Source organism: Poecilia mexicana, unplaced genomic scaffold, assembly GCF_051168715.1.
Source record: "Poecilia mexicana isolate PSO_F unplaced genomic scaffold, ASM5116871v1 scaffold_6, whole genome shotgun sequence".
Taxonomy (NCBI): Eukaryota; Metazoa; Chordata; class Actinopteri; order Cyprinodontiformes; family Poeciliidae; genus Poecilia; species Poecilia mexicana.
The window spans coordinates 13,057,845-13,071,935 of NW_028263375.1; the positions used below are offsets into that span (position 1 = coordinate 13,057,845).

At 38.3% G+C, this 14,091-nt stretch overlaps 1 protein-coding gene across 1 annotated transcript in view; it reads left to right on the forward strand.

Annotated features, from left to right (window-relative positions):
* Positions 1–1,119: 1,119 nt before the first annotated feature.
* Positions 1,120–14,091, forward strand: part of sema4ba (sema domain, immunoglobulin domain (Ig), transmembrane domain (TM) and short cytoplasmic domain, (semaphorin) 4Ba) — a 43,751-nt gene continuing 30,779 nt past the window's right edge. Inside the window, exon 1 of the mRNA XM_014993146.2 lies at positions 1,120–1,369. The gene's annotated coding sequence lies outside the window, so the exon portion shown is untranslated. The remainder of the gene's footprint in view (positions 1,370–14,091) is intronic.

Genomic DNA, 14,091 nt, shown 5'->3' on the forward strand with positions numbered 1-14,091 from the left:
GTTCATTAATAGGATTCATCCATCACATTGTATTACTTAGTGAAAGATTAGCTTGATGCTTTCACGTTTTGGCAGCGTGCTTTGCAGAGGGAGGAAGAGCAATCTTCAAACACTGGGCTTGGACAGAAAACCTAAAGTTTAGGCTGATAAAACATGTGAAGAAGTAGCATCCAAACAGTTGTCATTGGGCTGCATTTCTTTTGTTCATAAGATATTAATATAGCAGAGTCTTCATTTAGATGTAACAGGTCCAACAGCACTTGGGAAGGGAGCAGCAGCTGTCAAATCTGTTGATGTCTAAACAGCAGGGGGTTTGATTAAGAAGTCAGTGTAACTCCTTAGACACCAATAATGTCCGTCCATCAGTTCACATTCACTCTCCATGGTAACCAACTCTTGAACTCGCTGCTGAGTGCCGGCCATCCTCTGCTGCTTCCATTACTGCATCATACAAACAACACAGCATAGAGATCAAAATAGCTTTCAAAAGTATATGTTTTTGTCTCACCTGAACTGAAAGACCTTAGCTGCAAGCACGGCGTTGCTAAGGAGATGGTCTCAAACAAAAACACTACAATCCCTTATTTGCAGGGTTTCATCCTAGGTGTACTTAATGCTGTGCAAAATCTATCTTGTTATCCATGAGGGATCTGTTAGCAAAAAAACAATGCAGCAATTTAGCTGTGCTGTTTAGCTGAGCCTTAAGGTGTGCTCAGCAAGCACTTATGCCTCCTACCTCACCACACTCTCTGTATCCTCACTTGATCAGTTTGGCAAACAAGGGTGCCCCTTACACAGCTCATCCTTCCCATCATTGTTCATCTATCATTGAAGGCTGTCCATAACTCCATTAGGAAACAAACAATTTTTTAAAAATGTCATACGTCTCTGTGTTGCCCTGTGATGGACTGACGACTCGTCCAGGGTGTACGCCACCTCTTCCCAATGACTGCTAGATTTCTAAAACTGCAAACTTTTATTGAAGGTTTTCAAAGTCCTGACAGCTACTCAGTGTTTGTGAAAAGACTGGGAGGTTGTCAAACTTTTTTTCTGCTTCTTCCATGTGCTCTGTCCCTCCCTCCCTCTCTGTCCTCCTGAGTCAGTGATGGGAGGAGCTCCGACACTCAGTGGATGCATGCTGTAGTACCGCACACTGTCAGAAAGACAGAGAGAGAGAGAAGGACCTGCGGACACACAGCTGTCCTCTAACAGAGCTTTAGATCAGCTCTTTCTGTGGATTCTGCTTTGACACTTTGCCTGCTGAGGAATTAGTCTGTCTTTTTGTTTTTTTAATGTCACCACCTACAGAAGGAAAGCCTGTTTGAGATGTGAAAGAGAGTTTTGGTTTCATGCCTGGCTGACACAGACAGTAAGTAATACTGTTACAGACACTACCCTTCTGTTCATTAACTGTTCAGTGCCTCAGCTGCATGAATCATTGATGTTGCAGTTCTGGTTACCTACGATGCCAGGATAGCCCTGCTGGAGAGTTATAAAATGTTCATGAGCCACACTATGTTGGGTTCATTGTTGGTTTCTCTTTTTAAAAAGAAAGTGGGTGTGATGTGAGAGAAGACACCCCTCAGCCATCTCCAGTAGGTCTTTATCGTAAGATGATAGCATGGTTGTTAAATACTCGCTCTGAATGCAAGCATCTGTAGTGGGTGAGTTTGCATGTGGGTTTGGAAAGGATACGGTTGCGTTACTTAATATTGGCCTTTAACTTATTTTCTCTAGAATCACAACTATTTAAAAAAAGGGTATCAGGCATCTTAAGACTTGGAGATGACTTGTGGGTCTCTAGCAGAGCAAAGAAGGGAGCTCCTTCAAGTGGAACCACAACAGCTCCTCAGGACTAAGTCTGTGTCTGCTAAGGGGCTTTTCTTCCGATATGAGTTACTGAACGTGGCAGCAAATGCACTAACATCCTCTCCCAGGAAGGAAACGTTGCATGAACTCTGAAGGAGTGTGTAAAATCTAATGAACCAAAGCAAGACTGAGCAGCTTCTGGTTTTTGGCATTTGAACACTAGCACAATGAGACTGGCGTACTTTATTTTGTGTTATGAAACTGGACAGGGCTTTATGAAGTGATCCAGGAACAACAGATAAGCCTCAGGTGCTTTTGTGTGAAATTCAAATCTGTCACCCACACACACTGCTGGCAGTGCAATCAACGCTGATGCTGTAAACTTGCCAGAAGTGTGGGTGACCGCTAATGGATGGGAACCATAAATGGAAACGTCTGTCAAGTCGTTTGGGTCAGTTTATGATTTTTATATGCTCTGTTTGCTTACTTCTCAGTGTGCAACACTGTGACCTTTGAAAGATCTCACGCTCTTTTTTTTCAAATGCTGCGTACCAATAAAGATTTACTATCAGGAACTAATGAAAGATTTAGAGGGCGTTCATTTAAATATTCAGAGTAGCCAAATACAAATGTCAAACTTCAATGTATTTTATAATACATACATATTTGTGAAGTGAAAGAAAAAGTACACAGTGCATGAGTTAAAAAAAAAAAAAAAAAAACTTTTATAAATAAAAACTTAAAATGTGACGTGGCTTTAAATTCACCTCCAGCTTTGCTGGAATTACTGCTGCAGGTCTTTAGGGGTGTGTCTCATCGACCTGTGCTGAGGTTCATAACTGGTGCAGCACTGACTCCTGGAATAGGACGTACTAATATCTAAACTAAACAGAAGCTTATGTTTCAATTTTGACCTTGTTCAAAACATTTTGTTGTTTTTATAAGCTCTTAATTGTGCCTTTATCAATCCCATGCTCTTCAGCAAGAGAACAGCAAAAAAAACAAACAAAAAAACAATTAATGTAAGGTAAAAATAAAGAAGTCCACCTCTAATAATGTTGTCCCATTTGAACTGTGACTACCTCTGGCTAAAGCTTTCTCTTATCTTTTTTGTATTGAATTTAATTTATAGGTACCAGAATGAAAGAGGCTGATTATAAATGCATGCTGATATTTTCAGATTTTTATTGGGAAAAGATTTAAAAATAATGTCAAACCTTTTTCTCACATATTTGGTTCACAACACACTGCACTACAATGGTTTATTCTAGATATAAAGCTAATAAAATACCCTCAATTTTTCTGGTTGTACTTGGAACCCCTTAGAGTTTTCTTTTGCCTATCTGCAAAAGATACGCAAAAGGTTAGAAAATGTAAATATTCGTAACCTTCTTCCAGTGATCGTTTTAAGCCGCCTTCATTCTTCCTTCATTAGAGATGTTTTAGTTTTTGTTTCCACAAGTTAATTTTTCTCTTTGAATGATGATTAAACCAGCTTTCTGGTGTCAAGCAGGCATCCGTCTAAACCTCAAAGGTCAGGAAGCCAAGTGGTTAAACAATAAGAAAAACACTTTATGGATTTAGTTCCTTTCAGTTTCCCAAGAGGAGAATCATTCTCTGTCCTGTAGTGATTGCTCAAAGCAGTCTTGATCTCCCTGCTGAAAGCCCGTCTGTTTTTGTCTAACAGGACACGTTAGACATAACCCTCCCAAGCCAAGCTTTCACACAGACGCACATTCCCGAGCAATCAACAAGCCAAGCCGGCAGAACTAGGAATAAATGGGAGCTTTCATGAATTTTTCAGAATGGCTAATTATTCCAAGAGAGGGGTGGAATATAATCAGCTGCAAAATCACATTTGTGGACACATGGTTTTCTTTTTTTTTTTTGCACGGCCTCACATATGGAGATTCATGTGTCTACTGCTGGAGAAATGCTTGTCTGTGCTGACCTTGGCTCTGCTGTTTTCTTTTGGTTTGATCCACAAAGAAAACAGCTGGCATTTGCATTCTGGATACTGCCGGCAGCCTTGACAATGAACCGCATGCGTGATGCTGTCAGAAAAAACGAGGTGTCTGTTATATCAATGGGTCAAACCAGAATTTATTAAAAAAAAAAAAAAATCTACAATTTATGACTCTGCTGTAATTCTGCTTTGTGACGTATTCAGTGCAGGAATTTGAAAGAACAAATTTACTTATAGAGTCAATGTGCTGTGATGAAGCTTAGTGTAGTAGTAAACTGAATCAGTCTAATCAATCTCGCCTGACTTCAAATGTGCATCTCTTAGATTTAAATAAATATTCGTTTTTTACTTTTTTGCTTAATTGCATCTGCATATTTTCTGGCTTCATGATTTCTTTGCCAATTTATTGCATTGAAGGAGAAACAGCTTTTTAACACCTTAAAAATGTATATAAATTGAACGCAAGTGTTAAGAGGGTTTTTATTCCTAATTGTTCATGAATGTTTGTTTTTATTTTGTACTTTGTGACCTTTTTTGTTTGTGTGTAGATGTAGCGGTACACAAAGAGAGTTTGCGTCTACCTCAGGCTAGGCTTTTTCTCCAGACTGTCTTGCAACAGGAACAGGAAGTTGGAAACACATTTTTAACAGTGTCTGTGCTTCTGACAGTTTTGCATTATGTTGTCATTGGTGATCATCTGGGAATAGGTAGGCTGCTAAAAGTTTACACTACTTTCTTGTCAACTTTTCAGCCTTGTTTTGAGTTTTTGCGATGAAAGTACTCAAATACAAGTTTTGTAAATTTTCGAATGAGCACTCGTAAAAATATTCACGCAAAGTCTTTTTAAATACACTATTTTCAATTTATGATTTCCTTTTAGCCCCGTAACAAAAGTATCTGACTGTCTCTCAGTAAACAGCTGCACAAAGTACAAGAAACATACTTTAAATTAGCCCTGTTTTAATTTGGTCTACGCTTTGTAAAAATAGCTAAAATTCCTTGCACTTGTTACATAGTATGAAAATAAAGCTAATAAACATACTGATCCTGATACTTATCTCTTGATCTTTGGTTTGTTTTGATTTTATCTAACTTCCTCTTTATCTCTCCTTACCCTGATGAAGAAGAGCCAGAAAAGGGTTAATGTCTCTGGGAGGGACGTGCTGTGGAGTGGCCAGCCACTTGTAACCTAAAGGTTAAACACAGGCCTTCAGGGAGTCCTGTTACTGCACATTCACTGATGGGAACTCTGCAAACATTCATTCTGGGAGCCCAGCGGGTTCCTCTGTTTATTCCCAGTCTAGTGCTGTGCCATGATGTGGGAAATGACTGTGGACGTGGAACCCGGCCAGATTGCTGCGTTCACTGTAGTGTTTCCAAACTGCTACTTACCCCTTGTGAAACTCGCAACGCCTACGTCACAAAAAATCCTTCGGGTCGTTGTTGTTACCGTCCTGGAGTTTGTTTTCGTTATCGCAAAAAGTCTTTTATTTATCATTGTGTGATCATTTTCTTTTCAATAAGTATGTTTATTAGTCATATTATTCCTCTTCACATCACATCTTCAGAACTATGTCTATGGATTCACTGCTAACTCTGGAGCTTTGATATGAGGCACCAAATGTTTGTCAGGTTTTTGTTGTTCTTAGTGGTTGTGAATGTTTGTGTTCTTTCTGACAGAAGTACCAGGAGTGTTTGTGATCCCAGAAAGAGTCTCCAACCGATCCCAGTTTAGCACCCTGTACCACCTCCCTCCCCCCTGCCTGGTGATTTGATATCTCTGAGCATTCCAGGTTGTGCCCTTTACTCTGCTAATGGTTCTGCTGACCCTTTGAAGACATTCCTGCCGTCGCCCTCTGATCACACACATTTAATTGGTCCATTTTAAACAAGCTGTTCTGTATTTTCTTGTTGAAGTACAGCAATTTTTTTTTAAGCTGGGATTTAAGGCTGTGCGGAGTGAGCCGTTGAATTATATGAATGGTGATGAAATAATGATGAAAGAAGATGTGTGAGGCAAGTGATTAGTCATATCATTAAATCCAATAGGGAAATGGGAGGTTCCTGTTCACCCTTTAAAGTCAAAGCATGAGATTTTCTTTTGCTCACAAAATTCCCTTTATTTTCCTGTCTAAAGATTGTTTTTTTTCAATGTTTTATATTGAGATGTTTCAGATAAAACAAATGTCCTTTTCCGCCAAAGGTGACTCGGGACCTGAGTCATCAAACCTGCCTATCAAACTTTTACATCAAACCAACCTGGACTTGCAGGTGCATCTCAGTAAATAGAAATATTATATAAAAGATTATTTATTTCAAAACCCCATTCACAAAATAAACAGGGTAACTGTTTAATAAGTTAGATATCAGTAAACTGACTCGACACATATTACAGACTTCAACAAACTTGAATCTTGAATATTTTTTCATACATAGTTTGCTATTGTGCTACACTAATGTTAGCATCTTTACTGGTGTTTTGATATGGCTCATTAAAAATTGGATACATAACATATTGCTGTGCTATTCCAATTTATTGTGAACAAAACATACACGCGTAGTTGTTTTCTTGCTTCCAATGGTTTGTGTTGAACCAGTTAAAACTTAATGATGAGTGTTTTGATTGTGATCTGTGCCGTTTCCTCCCCAACATAAATCTGGGCTCAGTGAGCAGACCAGATTATATGACACAAGCAGAAAGCCACAGCACTCTCTCTTTCACAGTGAACATCATCATAATATGTGAAAAAGGCTTCAAAACGAAGTGGAAAACCTAGATTATATTATCAAATTTATGTGAACAAACTCTTACACAGTTCTGTAGAATCCTGCACACGAAACTGGCCACGCAAAACTTGTCCACATGTTTCCTTTGCATAATCACAGGTGGTAGACTAAAAGCAGGTATTAGAAGATGAGGTTTTTAGGGACTGATGTCATCATAAAATTAATTGTAGATGCAAACATACACCGACTGTAAAAACTAGATCAGAGGGGTTATTTTAACTAAAATCTAGCTGTAGACTCATTAAATGTACTTATTACTCAGTGCATAACCAACACAACAAAAGGAAAAAGAAAAGAAAGCCGCTTTTTACATAGGTTTGAGCTAGGCTCATGAAGAAGATACGCTACACCTTTCAGCTAGCAGGTTTAAGATTTTTCTCACGTTGTTCCCCGATTTTAAAACAATAATTAAGCATCCATGGTCACACAGACAACTTGAAGTGCTTTAACAATACACATGTTGGTATCAGCCAAACTCACAACCCATCACACAATTAATATCCCTTGTGGTTGTGAGTTTCCCAAAGCCATGATACTATGTAGAGTGGGGAGGCTGAAATTAAACTCACAACATGCCTGACAACTACTGTCACCACTATGTACCAGCTGAACCCAATAGATTATGCTGTCTCTGAAATTGAATGGGGAAAAAAACAAACAAACAAAAAAAAAAACATTTAAAGTCCAACAAAAGCTTTTCAGAAAACCTTGATATATTGCTCAGGAATACTTTAAATGCTAACAGGAATGTAACTAAAAGACAATTGTTCCTACCATTAAACTGGGACCGTTGAATGAGGCATCAGGTTTTTTTTTTTTACCTTTTGTATTTTTAGACAGCAGGTTAGGTGAGGTAGTTCTTTGCGTGCTTACATTACCTCTGAGAACCCAGATATTTGAACAGTAGCAAATCCGCTGTCTTTCTGTTAAAAGCTTTGTGCACACTGGTCCTGTTTGTTGACACAGTAACCTGATCTCTCTTCCTCAAAGCTGTATTCCTGAAGTCCAAAACATGTATATACTTAGAGGATTGGAGGATAAAAGGAGCGCAGACCACAGGATGGCAGCCGGACTAAAAGCTTCCTGTGGCGGCGCAGGCAGCAAGGCGGACTTGGCAGATCAGCTGGCAGGGCAGATGTTTTAGGTGAGAGGCAAAGCAGATAGCACAATCTGAATAATTCATCAGATCGTATTGAAGATGTGATATATTAAGACACGGCGCACAAGACATCCTTTGGCCTCTTTCAGCACTTTTTGTGTACAGTGTAGCATGGCTGCAGGGCTCGGATCAGTATGCATCTCTGCTTTCCTCCTGGCTGCTATCCACTAAATTGTGTACAGTGTAAGAAACAGAGATGTGCTGGCCAGACCTCCAGACATCTGCACGGGAAGAAGCTGCTCGGCATGCAGGTGAAGCTTAACATCACAGGAAGTAACACTGGTCATGTGTTGTCTCTGATAAGACCAGCTGGGGTCAACGGGGTCTCACTGACTGTGGTGAGAGAAAAAAAAAATGCTTTCAAGGAACACAGTGATGAAGACAAATTACCCATAGCTATGTTTCTCTCTTGCTATGCGTTCTTTCTTAACTAATACACAAATGTTTAACTCTTCCTTATAAAAGAATAATTTTCTTGATGCAGAAAAAAATCTCCTAGATTGCTTTGAAAATCAAGTATGCCAATTTATTCTACGGTCAAACCATCGGCCCCCTATCCTGTTTGTAAATAATGAGATGAATTTCTGGCTTCATGCAAATGGGAGAGATAAATCTGCAAAGCACCCTCTTGGGTTTTATGGAAATGGAGCTTTGAGAAAGATAAACACAGTGGATGTTTGTTAATAAGAGACTTGAATGCTGTTTGTAACCACTTGTCCACATATCACGACTAATGCCATCAATTATAAACAAAAATTTTTCAATGTTTTGAATAAGATGGAAATACGCTTCCACTTGTGTATTTTCTTAAAATTATTTTTCACTTGAAGTCACAGAATAGTGGCCCAATTTCCAATCACAGATTTTGTGAAATGTTGACTGTGAAGAATTGCATAAAAGAATATCTCATTCTCTCTGTAAGAAGACAAACTCTATTATGTATTTCTTGTCCTGTTTCAATCCCTATTTATTTCTATTAGTTTCAGAGACAACAAAGTCGCATCGTGTGTGTTAAAGAGAGAGAGCTGTTAGCATTGCACGTTTACCACAAACAACAAAATGACCTGTTTTTACTATCTTATATCAACATTTAGAGCACTGATTAGCACATTTAGCATTACAGATGCCCCTTGGTGTATATTCCATGCAGAAGAAGTATTTACATCTTTTCTTACCTTGTTTTTCTTACCTTAGCTGTTTCTTACCTTAGCTGTGAGATTTCAAAAGGACATTCAGCACTTCCCAATCTAGGATGGTGTGTGACAGAACTGGACTTCAAAAGAATAAAAAAGAACAACTTTGCTGTAATGCAACCAGCTTATTGCTTTCTACTGATGTCTATCCTGTTTGAGTTAAGTGGCAGACAAGAAATCCATCTTTAGGAAATACAGTTTTCTTTTTAGAAAAGGTTTCTCACAGCTTCTTTGCATTCTTTAACTTCACTTTTAAACACCTTACTGATAATGAAAACAGCTAAGTTAGTCCTTTTCACTCATTAACAATTTTCACTCCAAGTGTATGCCACGTTCTCTAATCAAAAAAAGCCTTGATTTTTAGTCTTAACCAGGTCAGGGAGGTCAAATGGAAAAGTCAGATCTAATTGCAATCAGTAGCATTTTTTTTTGTCTGTGTGCAGTTCTAGTAACTGATATTTCATAATCTGGCACTTTATTTGTCAGCTTCATTCCAGCTTGCAGTTACCTAACCAGTCCACACTTGTAAAATGGATAAAATGAGAGAAGGTGTTGAAATATGTGCTTCATGCTCTGGCATTAAAGTGCGGGGGCTCAGCTTTCGTGTGACACTTCATTTCAACTTCATCTCTCCATGGCATCAAGGCCCACATGCAGGCATCCATCTTGAGTGGCCTGGGACACCGTTTGGACATGTCAGGACTCTGATTTTATCTGGTGCAAACACAGATGAGGGTTTCCATTTAACACACAGCGGTACATTCACTGAGGTTCCTTCGGTTCAGAAACCAGTGTTAAACAGTCCTGCGCTTCCTCTGGATTTATCGGGAATTAAGTCATTTACATCACGTGCGCAGTTGTTAGCAATATGTGTGACTGCTCAAATCTGTACTGTACCTGCAGCCAAGAACATTGAACTCTATCATCTGATATGTTTCTAATCCGCTTATTATGCTTGTCTGGTTAAATACTGCAGTCAGTCAGCCATTAAATCATCCAGCAAAGAGGTCAGTGAGGCCCATCATTTTGCTGTCCAGGCCTCTAAACAGCTGGATCAAAAGATAATGAAAATCTGAATCACAAACAAGTAAACTATTAGAGCTGAGCTCGCCTTCAATGCGCATTTGAATCATGGTTCTTAAAATGCGGTGCAGGTACCACTCGTGGTACGTGGGCTGTCTTCTGGGGTACCCAGAAGAAATTTTAGCATCATATATTTGCAACGTAAATATGAACACGTGATGCAGCGCAAGTACAAATAACTTCCAAAAACTGTGTAATTCCAACAAATTCAACTTTGCATCACAATAAAACTTTCAGAAGAGAGGAGCAGTATTAAACTTTGTATAACTTCCAGAACAAAGTGAAATGAATTCATAAAATGTGATTTTGTCTGCTTATCTTGTATTGCATTTATCTCTAAAGTTGAAACTTCTGGGAAATACATCAGCTGCAATGATTACAGGACCAGTGGGATTTGGATTTGCTAGCTGACATTCTCAGTAACCCAACTAATTGCTCTTAGGAATAAGGTAATAACTGTTTCTCTCAAAAGCAACCTGTTGAGCAGAGGAAGCTATTTAGAACTGTGAGTCAGAAAGAATGCAAGAAATGATCCTTATTGTGTAAGTCACTAAGAATATGGTCCATTTACCAGCAATTGAAAGTCTTGCAGTAAGAACAGAAGGTGTACAGTTTTAAATTGTCTTTCAAAAGTAGTGATTCTTGAAAAAAGACTTTTTTCGAAAGATTTTGTGCATGCTCCGAACTTTAATATTATCTCTAGCATTTGCTCGAGACTCGAGCGTGTGAGTCACATGAGCTCATTTGCCTTTCACTGGGCAGATGTGTTGCACCCGCAGGTCAAAATTGGTTGTCTAGGATGCTCAAAGTTAATAACTGGAATTCAACCCAAACATCACTTTTCTAAAGAAATCCTAAAGTGTCTTGGATAACTGGGATAGCGAGGGTTGGAGTGACTGCTGAGGAATGTGCAGCCTGCTATTGATCTTTACTAAGTGAGGTCACTTCATGTGGGGGGCAGCTGCCCACTTTCAGACGTCTCATAATAGGGACAGACTGACCCCCACAAAGATATTCTAATGTGGTCAATATGGCAACCGAAGAGGTCAAAGACAGAAAAACCCGACTAGAGTAATGCTAAACCTTTGAGATAATGTCTAATAAGAGTATTTCATTTCTGCACATGCATTAAAGGAATGATTATCCATTTACAATTTGTTTACCAACAGCATACTTCAAGCTGTTGACAGATTTAAAAAGCACACTGTCTCTTGGATTAATCTGTTTTAGAGGGTTAAGAATTTCAAGACGCTTTCTAGCTAGACTTACTGTGCATCTGTTTGAGCTCAGGGCATCATAAATCAAAATTATACTATAAACAGTTCCCACATGTATAATTTTAGATAGTGTGCCATAAATGATTGAAGACTGAACATGAACCTTGTTACATGGGCCTGAATGAACAGGCAATTCCATGATTTAATACTGATCGTTTCTCAGAAATCTTCTTTGGACATGTCAACATTTTTTTTTTTTTGAATTTTTTTATAAATTTTTTTGCATAATCTTTATTGATAGCAGAACACATCAACACAATCAAAGCTGATTTTGAGCAAATTTTCCCTCGCCATTATCCTTTTCAGAGGAGACATATTTGGAGTGACGCCATTTCCTTCTTCTCTGTTGAACAAGTCGTTTAAGTTTGTAGAACCTTGAAGAGCGTGTCTTCTAGTAGTTTGAGACAATCTCAACACAAAACTCTAGAGTTCTGTAGAAGGATTGTCTCTGGACCATGTGGAGAAATGTCCACTCTGAGCCCTTTATCGGCCTCACACAGTGACGGATGCAAGCAGCTCTTTGCCCAGTGGCCTATAGCCTGAGCTTCTGTTTAAGCCTCTAAGCTACTGGAATGCGTGCAGCTTCTTGCAGCCGACATCAAGGGGGAGCAGCCACGCCGCTTTGTTTACAGCTTTTTCATGGATGCCACACCAGCCGAATCAATTTCAGTGAGCATAAATGTGTCAGAGCCTTTTCTGTTGATTGAATGCTCCATGAATTTGTAAGGGCAAAAAAAAAAAAAAAAAAAAAAGGGTCGCTCATTTTCTCTAGTCAATTTATCCATAACTGACAGTTATCTAGTCTAAAATTTCAACAAGGTTTTGCTGTTTGTTTTAATTTACTCTGCAGTATTTTTATTTGCAGTATATCCTCTGATTGACAAAATACACACAATAACATATGAAGTGGCCAAACAAGATGGCAGGAAATGAGGTGGAATGTCAAAAATTAAGCTTAAAGGGATAGTTTGGACTTTTAAAGTCAGGTTTGGTAAAATGTTGCTATCTTATGTGCAGCATCAGCTGTAAAGCTGTAGATTTAGCTGATGAGAATCCAGCTAATGACTAGTCTGAAGGGAGCCCATATTAATATAAAACTCTTTCATTTTCAAACAACTTTAACTTCAAAAAACATCATAATGGTTAATGCAAACAACAATTAATGAACATTTAAACTGTCCATACAGTTGTGCTGGATGCTGATTTGCACACAAGGCAATTATTACAGAGGGAATGGTATGCTATCACGTACCGTATCTTCCTCTGTGAACTGAGAAATGAACATCTATAGTGTTTCCAGTCCCAGTAACCCTTCCCTTAAATTGCTATAATAATATTGGCTTTGGTGTTTCTTTACTTTATATGACACTTACTTTTATCTGCTGGCATGCCGACTCAAACCTGCATTTACTGTGTAAAGGTTACTGGCTTCTTTGTAATAATGGCTCTGCATAAATGATGACATTTAAAAGGTTTATAAAATAGTGTTTGCAAGTATCACTATGGTGTTTTTGAAGTTTAAAGTTGCTTCAAGATGGAAGAAGTCTCCTGTGGACCTGGGCCCTCCCTACCTGGCTGTCAGCTTCCTAGATTTATATTAAATCAAAACTCCAGCAACATATTAGCTGTAAATCCTTTTAGCGTAATCACAATAAAAATCTGGGCCATACCTTTAACAGTGCATTTCAAAAGTCTTTTTTTGGAAGAATTTTTCAAAGAATTGATCTTTGATGCTGTACAGGAAATATGCCTCCATATTTGAAATTAAAAGATGGAAAACGTACTGGAAGAAGAACACAAACACCTGATTAAGCACATAGTTGGCATGTCTGGCGCAGATTGTCGGTTTTATAAGGAAGAGTTAAACATTTGTGTAATATTTGCAAATGATGAAACTCAGAACCTTGACAAATTTCTGTTTTTATTTGTATAGCTGAGATCAAAATGAACAATTTGGGTTAATGGAAAATCAAACTGTTTTTTTTTTTTTTTATAAACCTTCTTTTTTAATGAACAGAGACATTTCAAATGGGACTGAACGTTTCAACAGGCCTGACCTACTTACCAGCAGCCAGGTCTGAAACTCTGAAACGGCTCTTCACCTTTTTCTGGCAGCAGTCAGGAACTCTAATAAAAACACAGGCCCTAGATATATATATATATATTTTTATCTATTTTTTTTTCAATTTCTCCTTATTAGACTGGACTGCATATGGGCATACTTTCTATCAAATGCAGCATAGAGCTCTTATTTCATCTGTGTTTGTTTGCAAGCAGTCATATTTTATTAGAAAACATCTTGGACTGTATTATATTCTTTTCCCACAGACAGACAGTAGTTTTTCTACAGTGAGCTTTGGTTCCTCAGTAAATCTGTCAACGTAATTGTTAATTTACAATGGTTAAATAAGGTAGAGAATGCCGCCGGGCCATCCGCTGCTATTCATTCGCAATACCTATTTAAGAACTGAAAAGGCTGCAATGTAAGCAGCCTGACCAACTGTCAGCATATCACGTAGCACAGATAAAAATTCTAAAGGATCTCCCTTTTGAATTTTTTCAGTGTAACATGACACCCCAGATGGTTCACAGATGTAGCTACTGAATGTTGCATGAAGAAAGATTTTTTAACTTTAGACAACATAAGGAGTTTGATGCACGAATGCCTTATTGAACCTAAAAATGTCAAATGATCTCGAAGTACCTCAAATAAATTTTTACATTAGTAAAAAAGAAAATAGCACTGATTAATGTTCAGCGAATTTAAATGCTGTAATGTGAAACTTAGTTGCCTTCTCAGCATTAGAGCATGAAAGG